The sequence below is a fragment of the Apium graveolens genome, chromosome 5 (assembly GCF_009905375.1).
Source record: "Apium graveolens cultivar Ventura chromosome 5, ASM990537v1, whole genome shotgun sequence".
Classification (NCBI taxonomy): domain Eukaryota; kingdom Viridiplantae; phylum Streptophyta; class Magnoliopsida; order Apiales; family Apiaceae; genus Apium; species Apium graveolens.
The window spans coordinates 263,065,128-263,076,725 of NC_133651.1; positions in this window are offsets into that span (position 1 = coordinate 263,065,128).

Sequence of the window (11,598 nt, forward strand, 5' to 3'; positions counted from 1 at the left end):
TAAAATTATTTTGATATGAAATTTTGGTTATATCACTAATATATATATCTATTGATATCCATATAGTTGGTTCGTTGAAAAATATTTTTAAAATAATTGAAACATCAATTCAGGATTAAACACTACTTAGCTGTACTAGTCAAACTAATGCTTGACTGTTAAAATGGCAAACCAAATAAAATTATTTTGATATGAAATTTTGGTTATATTACTAATATATATATCCATTGACATCTATATGGTTGGATCATTGAAAAATATTTTTAAAATAATCGAAACACCAATTCAGGTTTAAACACTAGTTAGTCGTACTAGTCAAACTGATATTTGACTGTTAAAATGACAAATCAAATAAAATTATTTGAATATGAAATTTTGATTATAATACTAATATATATGTGTGTATATGTATATTGACATTCATACGATTGGATCTATCATTTTAACAAAGAAGATATGACTAAACTTAATTCATATTTTCACCACACACTTTTATTAGTGGTATTTATGATAAAGTCAACAAAAATGACAATTCCATTTTCTAAATAAAATAACGAGTTATTAAATCAGTTATAACATTTTTAATATTTTGTAAGAAAATGATTAACTAATCATAATTTTCGGTCCTAAAAATTATAAATTAGTTTTTTAAAGAAAATAAGGAAGTTTATATTTTAATAGAATAAATAGTAAGTATGAGTTGGTTGAATTTTGAAATTGACACCCAAAATACTTTAGTTCAATGTAGTGGTACTGTACTCCCTCTATTTTTTAATATATGACGTTTGACTTTTTGGCATACAAATTTAGGAGTGTTGACCATATGTTTAGAATTATCATTTTTAAGAAATTATTTTTTTAATAAAAATATGAGATCAAAACTTTTATTTACAAAAAAAATTTGAAAAAAAATATTTTAACTATACGGTCAAACCTCCTAAACATGTGTACAAGAAAGTTAAACGTTATATATTAAAAAAAAGAGGGAGTAATTAATACTACTATGAACAAATGTTGAGGTTTGTGTGTTGGACACATGACAATATTTCATTTGACAACAGCATATCACTTGGATTGCTATTTTGTATAATCAATCTCCAACCCTTGATTACCAGAGTGTGGAGCTATCTAAACGGATGTAAGGTGTCAAATGAACTCATTTTTCTCTCATTTTTCTCCCACCTTAATCATTACGTCATCTCTCCCTCTCCCCCCCTCTCTCTCTCATTTTTGTCCCACCTCTTTATCTAAAAAACCCCTACTTTCTCTCCCTAAAACTAACTTACCATGTCAAACTCCGATGGACTCACATATTGTATTTTTATTTGATTGATGTAGTTAAGAATTGAAGCTCAGTTGGGTTTGATTCGTTTTTTGTTACAGGGTGTTCAAAATTCTCTTTTTTGGGGTTTGAGTTTAGCTGAAAATTGAAGTGAATTGAGATTGGGTTTTTGAGTTATTTTTTGTGTTTTGATTAGTTATGTTGGATTTATGATTGAAATTGGTATACGGGTCTGTGTTGATTCTTGATTTTAGTTAAAGATTGAATTTTAATTTGATTGATTGAAGGTGGGTTGGGTTTTATTTTTTCTGTAATAGGGTTTTCAAGATTCTGTTTTTAGGTTTTCTTGTGTTGAAATTGGAGGGCTTCGAGGGAAAGTAATGGATGGACGGGGCTAAGGTGTTTGCCTTGTTCACACTCTCAATTAATTTGTTTGTGGTTATTACTTGTTCTTACCAGAAGCAGAAGCAACACTCTGAATAAAAGAACAAGAACAAGAACATCCTATCACGATCTTCATTCTGATGATTCACCGGAAATATTTTGAATGACGGGCCATTGATGAAGAGGCTGAGGATTCAAAGGCTCAAGATCACCAACCAAGTGGCCTAGTTCGAGTCTGACACAGGGTTGTTGAAATTAGGAATATCATCTGAACGATTAGAAGATGATAGATTGAAATGAAACGTAGAAGACGCCATAACTGGGATGTACTACCCACCGTCGTCATCTGTGTTTCAACTATATTGTATTCTGGGTACTAGTACAAATTCACGGTCGTCATCTCTGTATTCCGTTTAGAGTCTACAGAAGATTATTACAGTCCTGACGCTTAAATCTAGTAATTTGTGTGTATCCTGGACATTTAGTGTAATGATTAACCGTGCTTTGTTGGTCGGAAGTTTAGATTTTATGGCGTGAACTCTTTGAATCCTTAAACTCGTTTATGCTTCATAATTGTACTAAAAATGATGTTTTTGTTGAGTTTAGTGCTGCCAGGAAGTTGTTGCCTATAGGAAGCTCAGAGGAATCTGTATTTTCCAGATTCCGACGATTTTTTTTTAAATTCTAATTTTTGTTAATCCTATGCTTTTTCCGTCGTAAATTGATTTATTATTTTATTAAAAATATGGGCCCATACTTGCTAACTTGTGACGGAATTTTAACTTGCGACGCAATTTTAACTTGCGACGCAATTTTAACTTCCGACGCAATTTTAACTTGCGATGCAATTATGAACTTATTACTCGAGCAAAAACGACGAAACCATTCTGTCGTAAATGCCTCAATTACGACGATTTCAGTTCAAAAAACCGTCGTAAATGGCCTGATTTCTTGTAGTGGTTGGGTTTGGAGGTGTTTAAATAGTTTGATTGTATAAACTAGATTATTACCGTGCAGTTGCACGGTTAATGAAATTAAAAAAATGATTAATAATTTTGTGAATGACTTTTTATAATTTACTTAATTATTATAAAAAAATTACTTTTAGTTATTTACATGTTCCAACTTTCTTTCCGTAACAGAAATTGTATAACACATTTTCATTATTGTATTAAACCACATTTTCATTATTACTTTGTTACTCGCTTAAATCATTTGCGACGTACGGGTTCCTTTAATATGTATATAAATATATAGTAATTATAGATTTATACATTAAATAATAAAAGAATTAGGAAAGAGCCTTGGTCGTAATTTAGTATGATAAGTTTTGGTCGTAGTTTAGTGTAATAAGGAGACTATATCGAGTAATTTAGTAGTTTAACATATATACAACATATTTATTTTTATCCGTTGAACGAAACTATACCCATTCTGATTATTATATTATAATATAGATTAATTTATATATTTTGCAATCATTTGTCAAAGAAAATGAAATTTTTACAATAAATTTTCTAAGTTCGTCGGAGTAGAGAAGAAATTTATATAGAAGTGTTCAGATATAGGATAACATTTACAAGTCAAGAATCTGTCGACCAAAAAGTTGAGAAATGGGCTATTTTTTTTAACGTGTATATCTGAATGGGAGGCAAGAAGGTTAGGTTAATTGCTGACATAGTGGTCAATAGTCGATTTAGAAAATACACTGTTTAAAAAAATACTGTCATTTTTAAACTTATTTTCAAAAATACAATTTTTAAAGTTTCATTTTTAAAATTACGATTTGCAGCAGCTACAAAATGTTATGTAATTTTTATTTTATTTTTTTTCGTAGGTAACCCGCAGCCACTACCCTTCGGGTGCGCACTGGGTAAACCCTACGGACTCACGCAATAGCTTGCAAACCACGTGAACCAAGGTAAACCGCATTTAAGCGACAGGCTCTGGCTCAAGAGGCATAGTCATAAATTCTCCTCCTGTGAGATTCGCACATGTGACCAAGAGGATAGTTATCCCCTCTTTAATCAGCTGAGCCAACCCTTGTTTTTTTCAAAGTTACTTTTAAGGTAGATTGGATTGAAAACTTGAAACACAACTATTGTAACCTTAAAATTAAATTTTTCAAAATTTGAAATTAAGTTGCATAATAGGTTGTCGAGGTTGCAAACCGTATTTTTGATACAAGTGATGAAGTTGCATAACAAGTTTTTGATGCTACAAATCATATTTGAAAATGAAATTTAAAAAATTGTACTTTTAAAAATAACTTTGAAGATGATAGTAATTTTGAAAATAAGTTAAAAAAACATAGGTATTTTTGGTAATTTCCCTTCAATCACATTTTCATCGTAGGTTTGATACTCCTAAGTACTAAGTACGTACTCACCTAGCTTCATCATAGGTTTGATAATCCTAAGTATTAAGTACGTACTCACCTAGTTTATGTCAGTACAAAGAGTTTTTTGATGTGAATGCATGAGGTTATTGTTGTGAATACATAATTTATTTAATAATTTACAACAGTGCCTTTAAAAATACACTATAAACTCAGGTAAGCCCCCTAAGTACGTACTTAGGGGCATTTTTCCCTTTAAGTATCATACTAAACCACAATTTCATTATTATTTCGTTATTGACTTATATATCTTTCAATTCATTTTCACAAACAATGTTAAAGAAATTCAATTAAATTAAATTTATATAACAAAATATAAGGAAAGTTCTGTGTAGACAGATATTTCATGGGAGACCTCGGATATCACGTATGTTTTGCAATCAGAACACTATAACATATATTATTTTGTGAAGTATGTTTTAGAAATATCACTAATTCATTAAAATTTTTGAAGATCATTCAAGTATAATAATTCAAATTTGTATGTTCTGTGAACTAAACAAATGTTAAGCAAACTAAACATGTTTATTAGAATTAGATATTTTATAATATTCTACATGCAGTACATATATAATATTTAAGATTTTAAATAAAATAATAATATTTAAAGAGCATGATTCACAGAATAATAGGTTATGTAATATTTTATATTATATTTGTACTTCACTATATTATATATGGCCTTTAGTAACAACCAAAAAAGTGTTGGTAAATATGAAACAGTGTTACTGAAAGGGCTCTGGTAACACTTTGACCAAGAATGATGGTGTTACTTATTTCGGCACTAGCTTAGGGGTATTTGGTAACACTTTTCTAGTTTTTGGTAACAAAGGGTACAAGTGTAACCATAGCAGTCTATGCTAACACTTTTTTTGTCATTGGTAACATATTGTGAACTAGCATAGACGTATGATAACATCATTGGCCTTTTGGTAACATAGTGTACAGTGTTAGCAAATGGTAATATATTTATCTTCTTGGTAACATTAAAATAGTTGTTACAATAATTCCTATGGTAACACAAATTACAGTTATTGTAACACTATATTTTGAAATAATTTCTTTCATTGGTAATACTCTTTTAACTATGGTAACAACTGTTTGAAAAACACTTTTTACTTTTGCAACAATGATTACACTTTACAGGAACTTTTGTTAACACTTTATGAAAAAACACCAATACATGCCATTTAAATGTACCACTTCCCATACAAAGTCTAGCCTGCCCAGCATTAGCAGATAAAATAACATAAAACCATCAAAAATAAAAAGTGTTCAATCCGCCCCAACCACAAACATTCACAACCACAAAATAACTCAGAACTGTCTAATACATTAACTAAGTAGCTAATGTAGATATAGTCCGAAAGGCAATTTAACTAATAAAGCATAAAACACAATGCGACAAGTACTGATAAGAGTCTAAGACTCATCAGGCAGATCTGGCGATTTAGCTGACTCGTCGAGACTTATGTTCAAGTCTGGATTTTTGTCTGCCAAATTTTTCATCGTATCTCAAACTTTTTTCATCAAAATTCTAATCCATCTCTTGTTGAAGTTGAGCTCATATTTTAGTAGTTATGTTGGACATATAGTCATCAGGAATCGATAATGTGCGAGATGTTGTTGAAGATTTTGGCTTTGGTTAATATTTGCGGACAAGCCTTCCAATCAGGTAAGATGGGTTATGTTCCTTTCCATCACGAACCAATTTATTAGTAGCCTCGATACCTTCGGTTTCTAGAGCATTCTGAATCTTGGCATGTAAGAAGAACATGTTAGGAGCAATTGATGATATCAAACAGAAAGTATCAGAAGTATCGATGGATGATGACTACAAGCATTGACGGATGATGAATGCATCGACGAATGATGATGACATCGACGGATGTTGACAATCGACGAAGATCTGGATCTCTTTCCAAGCTTTCTGTTATTTTTTTCTATCTGATTTTGGAGCTGTCTGTGGAATTCCAGTTCATCAGATTCTGAGAGATTTAGCTTTTCTTGTATTTACAAAAGAGTCTCATTGCTAGAGATGCTCAATTGGTCTTCTAATCTGAAAAATCTTCTAACTCCATTGTCATCCATGAATTCCATCAGCCAGTAGGGCCTTAGATGCACTCTACTCCCTGTGTAAGGAATAGTTAGAGTCTTTGGGAGTGCATCTTTAGCTTTAATACTCCCCAGTTCTTCAATCTTCTTTAGAACAAGTCTTCTTGCAGTTACATTAAATCCAAAGTTCTTCTTGAATGATGAATAAACCTTTATCAGCACAGATTGGCTTTCTTGGAGGATCCTGTGAAGTGGCCATTGAATCTCCTTTCCTCCCTTGTACTTAAAAACTAACCTTTCAGGTAGATTCCTGTAGGCATCAATCCCTCTAACTTCTTCCAGTTCATCTAGATAGAGGTTTAGATCAGAGAATTCCTTGATGTCACATAAGTACATATAATCTCCCTTGTTGACTTTGGATTGAGCTTTGGTTAGAGATTTGGAATTGAGAGGTGACAGCTTCACTTTCTTGACTGCTCTTGACTTTGTTCTCTTTGGCTTGTTAAGGATTGGCAAATTGAAGTCAGGAATTGGTAGACTTTCCGGGTCTATTGGTTCATCCTTGGGAACAATAGGTTCACCATGAATGTTCCTGTAAGGATCCACCACCTTAATGTCTTCAAATACCACTAAGGGTTTTGATGCTTGAGTTGTAGTTGGAATGGATTCCTTGGGAAACTGATCCTCCAATTCCTTACCAACAAAGTTCAATTTCCTTTTGGTTATTTGGGCCAATTCCTTGTATCTGTGAGATTTCTTCTGTTGTGGTTCAACTTGCTTCTTTGGATCTTGAGATTCAGTGATTTCAGATGGCTGAGCAGGAATTTGTTGTGTTGGTTTCATAGCTTGTAGCTTGGCCAAGATAGCAGCTTGCTCTTTCTTTTGTTTAACATTTTTAGCATCTAGAGCAGCTTGCTTCTTTTCTTGCTTTAATCTAGCCTTTTCTTCTCTCTTTGCTTCAGCAAATTGAGGATGTCCAGCCACCACACAAATTTCTTTACCATTCCTGAAAACTTTAGAAATTCTCCTTTTCAAAGCTGAATCAGCTGGATCCTTGTAGAAGGCAATGGATCTTGACAATAGTTTCTTCTCATCAGGCTTTGGTGTCTCATACACTGTATCCAAAGGGTTCTTTAGTGATGATTTTGGATAGTTCACCCTTGGCTTCAAAAGTACTTCAACCTTTGGAGATTTGATGCAGGATGGTTGTCCTCTTTCCAGATAGTTCATGCTCATTTTATTCACAGAGATTTGCCTGACTTGAGAGTGATGAATGGCTGACTTTTCTGGATTCTTTGCTAGCCCAAACTTCTTTTGAATATCCTCATCAATTTTCTCCCAGTTGATTGGATTCAACTGCTCCTTTTCAGCTGCTCTTATATTGGCTGCTGCTCTATTTATCAGATCAATATTGTCCTTAGCTGGTCGCTTTGATATAGTAATTGTAGGAACAATTACTTTGCTAACTTGAATGTTGAGCACTTTTTGCTCCCCCTCACTCCTAGAACTCTCTTTCTTCCCCTTTTTATTATCATCAAGCTGAGTAGAGGAGGAGGTTTGTACAGCCACCAGTTTCTGAAGCAAGTCTGTTTGTTGAGCTTGGTGTAGATGAATTGCTGTAAGAGATTTTTCCATAGCAAACATTCTTTTATCCAAGGCATCAACTTTGTTGGCAAGATCTGAGATTTTCTTGAGCTGTCTTTTGATGTCTGTAAGTGTTGTCCCTGGAAGTCTAGCTTCCAATCTCTCAGAAAAGTCTTTCTTGAGTTCACCAATTTCCTGTTTGAGAGTGGAGACATTGAGAGTTTGTTGACAACCTTGAATTTGATGTAGTTGGAGAGAAGCAAGATGTGCTTGCAGAAGCTTCTTGGTGATAACATTTGTGGATGATTGAAGTGCAGACTGTGTTTGACTGATTAGCTGGATGAGAGTAGATTTGAAGTGATGTTCATCACATTTCTTGGAGAAGGCCCATGATGGCATGCTTGACCTTGAACTAGGGCCAGCTTCTCCCCCTAAGTTCAAAAGCTCTTCTCCACTTTCTGCATCCTCACCTTCAAAGAAATCTTCTGAACCACTAGTCTCACAATCAACATCACCAACTGTAGAGGGCAAAGCTGTGATGGCATCCTTAGCTCTTAGCATTGACTGTGTGGTGTGCACCAAGTTGAGCATCTTTTCTGCATTGTCATTGCCCTGTTCAGCTAGAAGTTGATATGCTGGAACGGGGTGAGTAAATGTCTCAGCATCAAGGGAGGTAGAATCTATAACAACTTGAGGATGCTGAGATAGTCCCTCCCTGTCTGCATCCTGGACATTCATTAACTCAATTGCAATGACATCCACCCTTATATCTCCTGTACATGTATTTCTCTCATTATCTCTCTTTTGTTGCATCAAGGTCTCATTTTGGCTCCCCACCCTCACACCCTCACCTTCACCATCTAAGGTGGGACTCCTCACACTCTCTTTTGCCAGTCTTGAAGAAATGGACTGCATAGTTTCACTCTTTTCCTCTCCTTTTTCCTGGGAGCTACCCAGACTCTCACTCATTTTACTCCCTTCCCTCAATCCTAGGAGTGATGGTACTACCACTAAGTCTTCTGCACTTGAGATAATTTATGAAATTTGAGGTTGTGCAGAGACACTCGACGGATGAGGAATATCCGTCGACTTAGTAGTTTGACTATCCGACGGATAACTGCTGTTAGGCTTATCCATCGGGATACAATCACTACTCGATGGATGAACAATATCCATCGAGAGAGTAGGAATAAATAAGTTTGGAGTGGAGACTATTGTGGACTCTGTGCATATTGATGAAAATTTTGGCACATATGTCTCAACAGTTCCTGAAAGAATTGGCAAGTGAGCCAACAAATCATCCAAAAGATGATGCTCACTTGCACTAGATTTTGGCTTCCCCAACAGAGTTAAAGAAGGGGAATCAGGAATTGATGTGTTGATCATATCCATATCCAGAGAGTTTGTGGAAGAATTTGGTGTTTGAGGTGCTTCTATAACTAAAGATTTTGGCTATGACTCCACATTTATTGGAGCCACATCAACCTGACTTTGAGAAGGTGCGGTGACTGGGTCTTTAGCACCAGTTTGCACAGTGTGTGAACCCTGTGCATCCCCAAGGGTTTTTGGTTTCTTCTTTCTAGTATAGGTTTGGCGTGCGCTTGTGTCCCTTACCCTTTTGGCCCGTGCTCTTGGCTGAGAGCCTTTTTCAATGGTAACATCCTTTTGGGAGGATGACACCAGTAATGAGTTAATATCCTTATTAAGCACTGCAGTCTGTTGGGAAACTGCAGTGTGGATAGGCTGGGAAACACTCACCACTCCAACCTTATCCTTAGGGTTTCTTTTATGTTCACCCTGTCCCTCACCTACCTTACCCACCTTCACACTCGCCTCTTTAGATTTGGTGGATTTTGCAACTGGCATCTTTTGAGAGATGCTAGAGGGGGCTTTCTTTGACTTGGATTTAAAAAAATTTGATGGTTTGGTAGCTTGGGTAGGAAACTGTTGGGTCATTGACACAGTTGCCATAGCTACACTAGAATGTAAAGATATTTTTTAGGTTGGAAGAGTAGAGACAGATGAAGTTACCTCACTTACCTTAGGTGCTTCCATTACAGGGAAATAGAAGAGAGGCACCTCTTTGTGATGGTTTGCCCTGTGCAAATTTGCAATAATTCTTCTTTGTTGAACCCAACAATCTAATTTGTTGTATGGGTTCTCAAGCACAATATCCTCAGAGAGGTGGTTAGCAATCATCATTAAAAATCTAGCATAATAAACATTTTTACCCCTTTTATTTAACTACCTTAACTTAAACCCCAACTCAAACAAAACAAGATCACTAAAGTTAAAGAACTTATCAGTTACAAGCATGTAAAGCATGTTAAGCATAGAGATATTGACAGAATCAAAATTACTAATTTTACCAGAATAGACCTTATTCCTGAAAAGTAATTGATTTTATTAACAAAATGTATACCGACGGATGAACAAACTCGATGGATAATGATCATCCGTCGAGATGTAAATTTTGGCTTAGCCAAAATTTCATCAAAGACTGAAAAACCAATTAAATTTCTGGCTGCATTACAACTTGCAAACGATCTATAAAGATTCAAGAGTAATTTAGCATACCTAACTCACTTACGAACCTTGAAAAGGTGGATTCATCCGGTGGCTTAGTAAATATATCTGCAAGCTGCTTTTCACTTGGAACAAAATGTAGTTCCACAGTACCATTCATTACATGTTCCCTTATGAAGTGGTACTTGATGTCTATGTGTTTTGTCCTTGAATGTTGTACTGGATTTTCAGTGATGGCAATTGCACTTGTGTTATCACAGAAAATGGGAATCCTTTCAACTTGCAAACCATATTCTAGCAATTGGTTTTTCATCCACAAAATCTGTGCACAGCAACTGCCAGCAGCAATATATTCAGCTTCAACTGTAGAAGTAGAAACTAAATTTTGCTTTTTACTGAACCAGGACACAAGCTTGTTTCCTAAAAATTGACAGGTTCCTATTGTACTTTTTCTATCAATTCTACAACCTGCATAATCTGCATCTCAATAACCAGTTAGATCAAAACCAGAATCTCTAGGGTACCAAATGCCAAGTTTTGGTGTTCCCTTGAGATATCTGAAAATTCTCTTAATAGCTACTAAGTGAGATTCTCTAGGATCAGCCTGAAATCTAGCACACAAATATGTAGCAAACATTATATTTGGCCTACTAGCTGTTAAATATAGAAGTGAGCCAACCATGCCCCTATAACTTGAAATATCCACAGACTTTTTAGTAGTGTTTAATTCAAGCTTAGTTGCAGTGGCCATGGGAGTTTTTGCAGATGTTCAATCCATTAGATCAAACTTCTTTAAAAGATCATAAATGTATTTAGTTTGACTAATGAATATTCCATCACTAACTTGCTTAACTTGCAAACCAAGAAAGTAAGTTAGTTCTCCCATCATACTCATTTCATACTTACTTTGCATCAATTTGGCAAACTTTTTGCAAAGTTTTTCATCTGTAGAGCCAAAAATAATGTCATCTACATAAATTTGAACAAGTATACTAGAGCCATTAACATTTCTAAAGAAAAGAGTTTTGTCTACAGTACCTCTAGTGAAGTGATTCTCTAAAAGAAACTTTGACAAAGTGTCATACCAGGCTCTAGGTGCTTGCTTCAGTCCATAAAGTGCTTTCAAAAGATAGTAAACATATTATGGAAAAATTTGATCTTCAAAACCAGGAGGCTGACTGACATAGACTTCCTCCTCCAAATCTCCATTCAGAAAGGCACTTTTGACATCCATTTGATAGACTTCGAAATTGGCATGGGCTGCATAGGCTAAGAAGATTCTGATGGCTTCAAGTCTTGTAACAGAAGCAAATGTTTCATCAAAATCTATTCCTTCTTGTTGATAATAGCCTTTAGCAACCAATCTAGC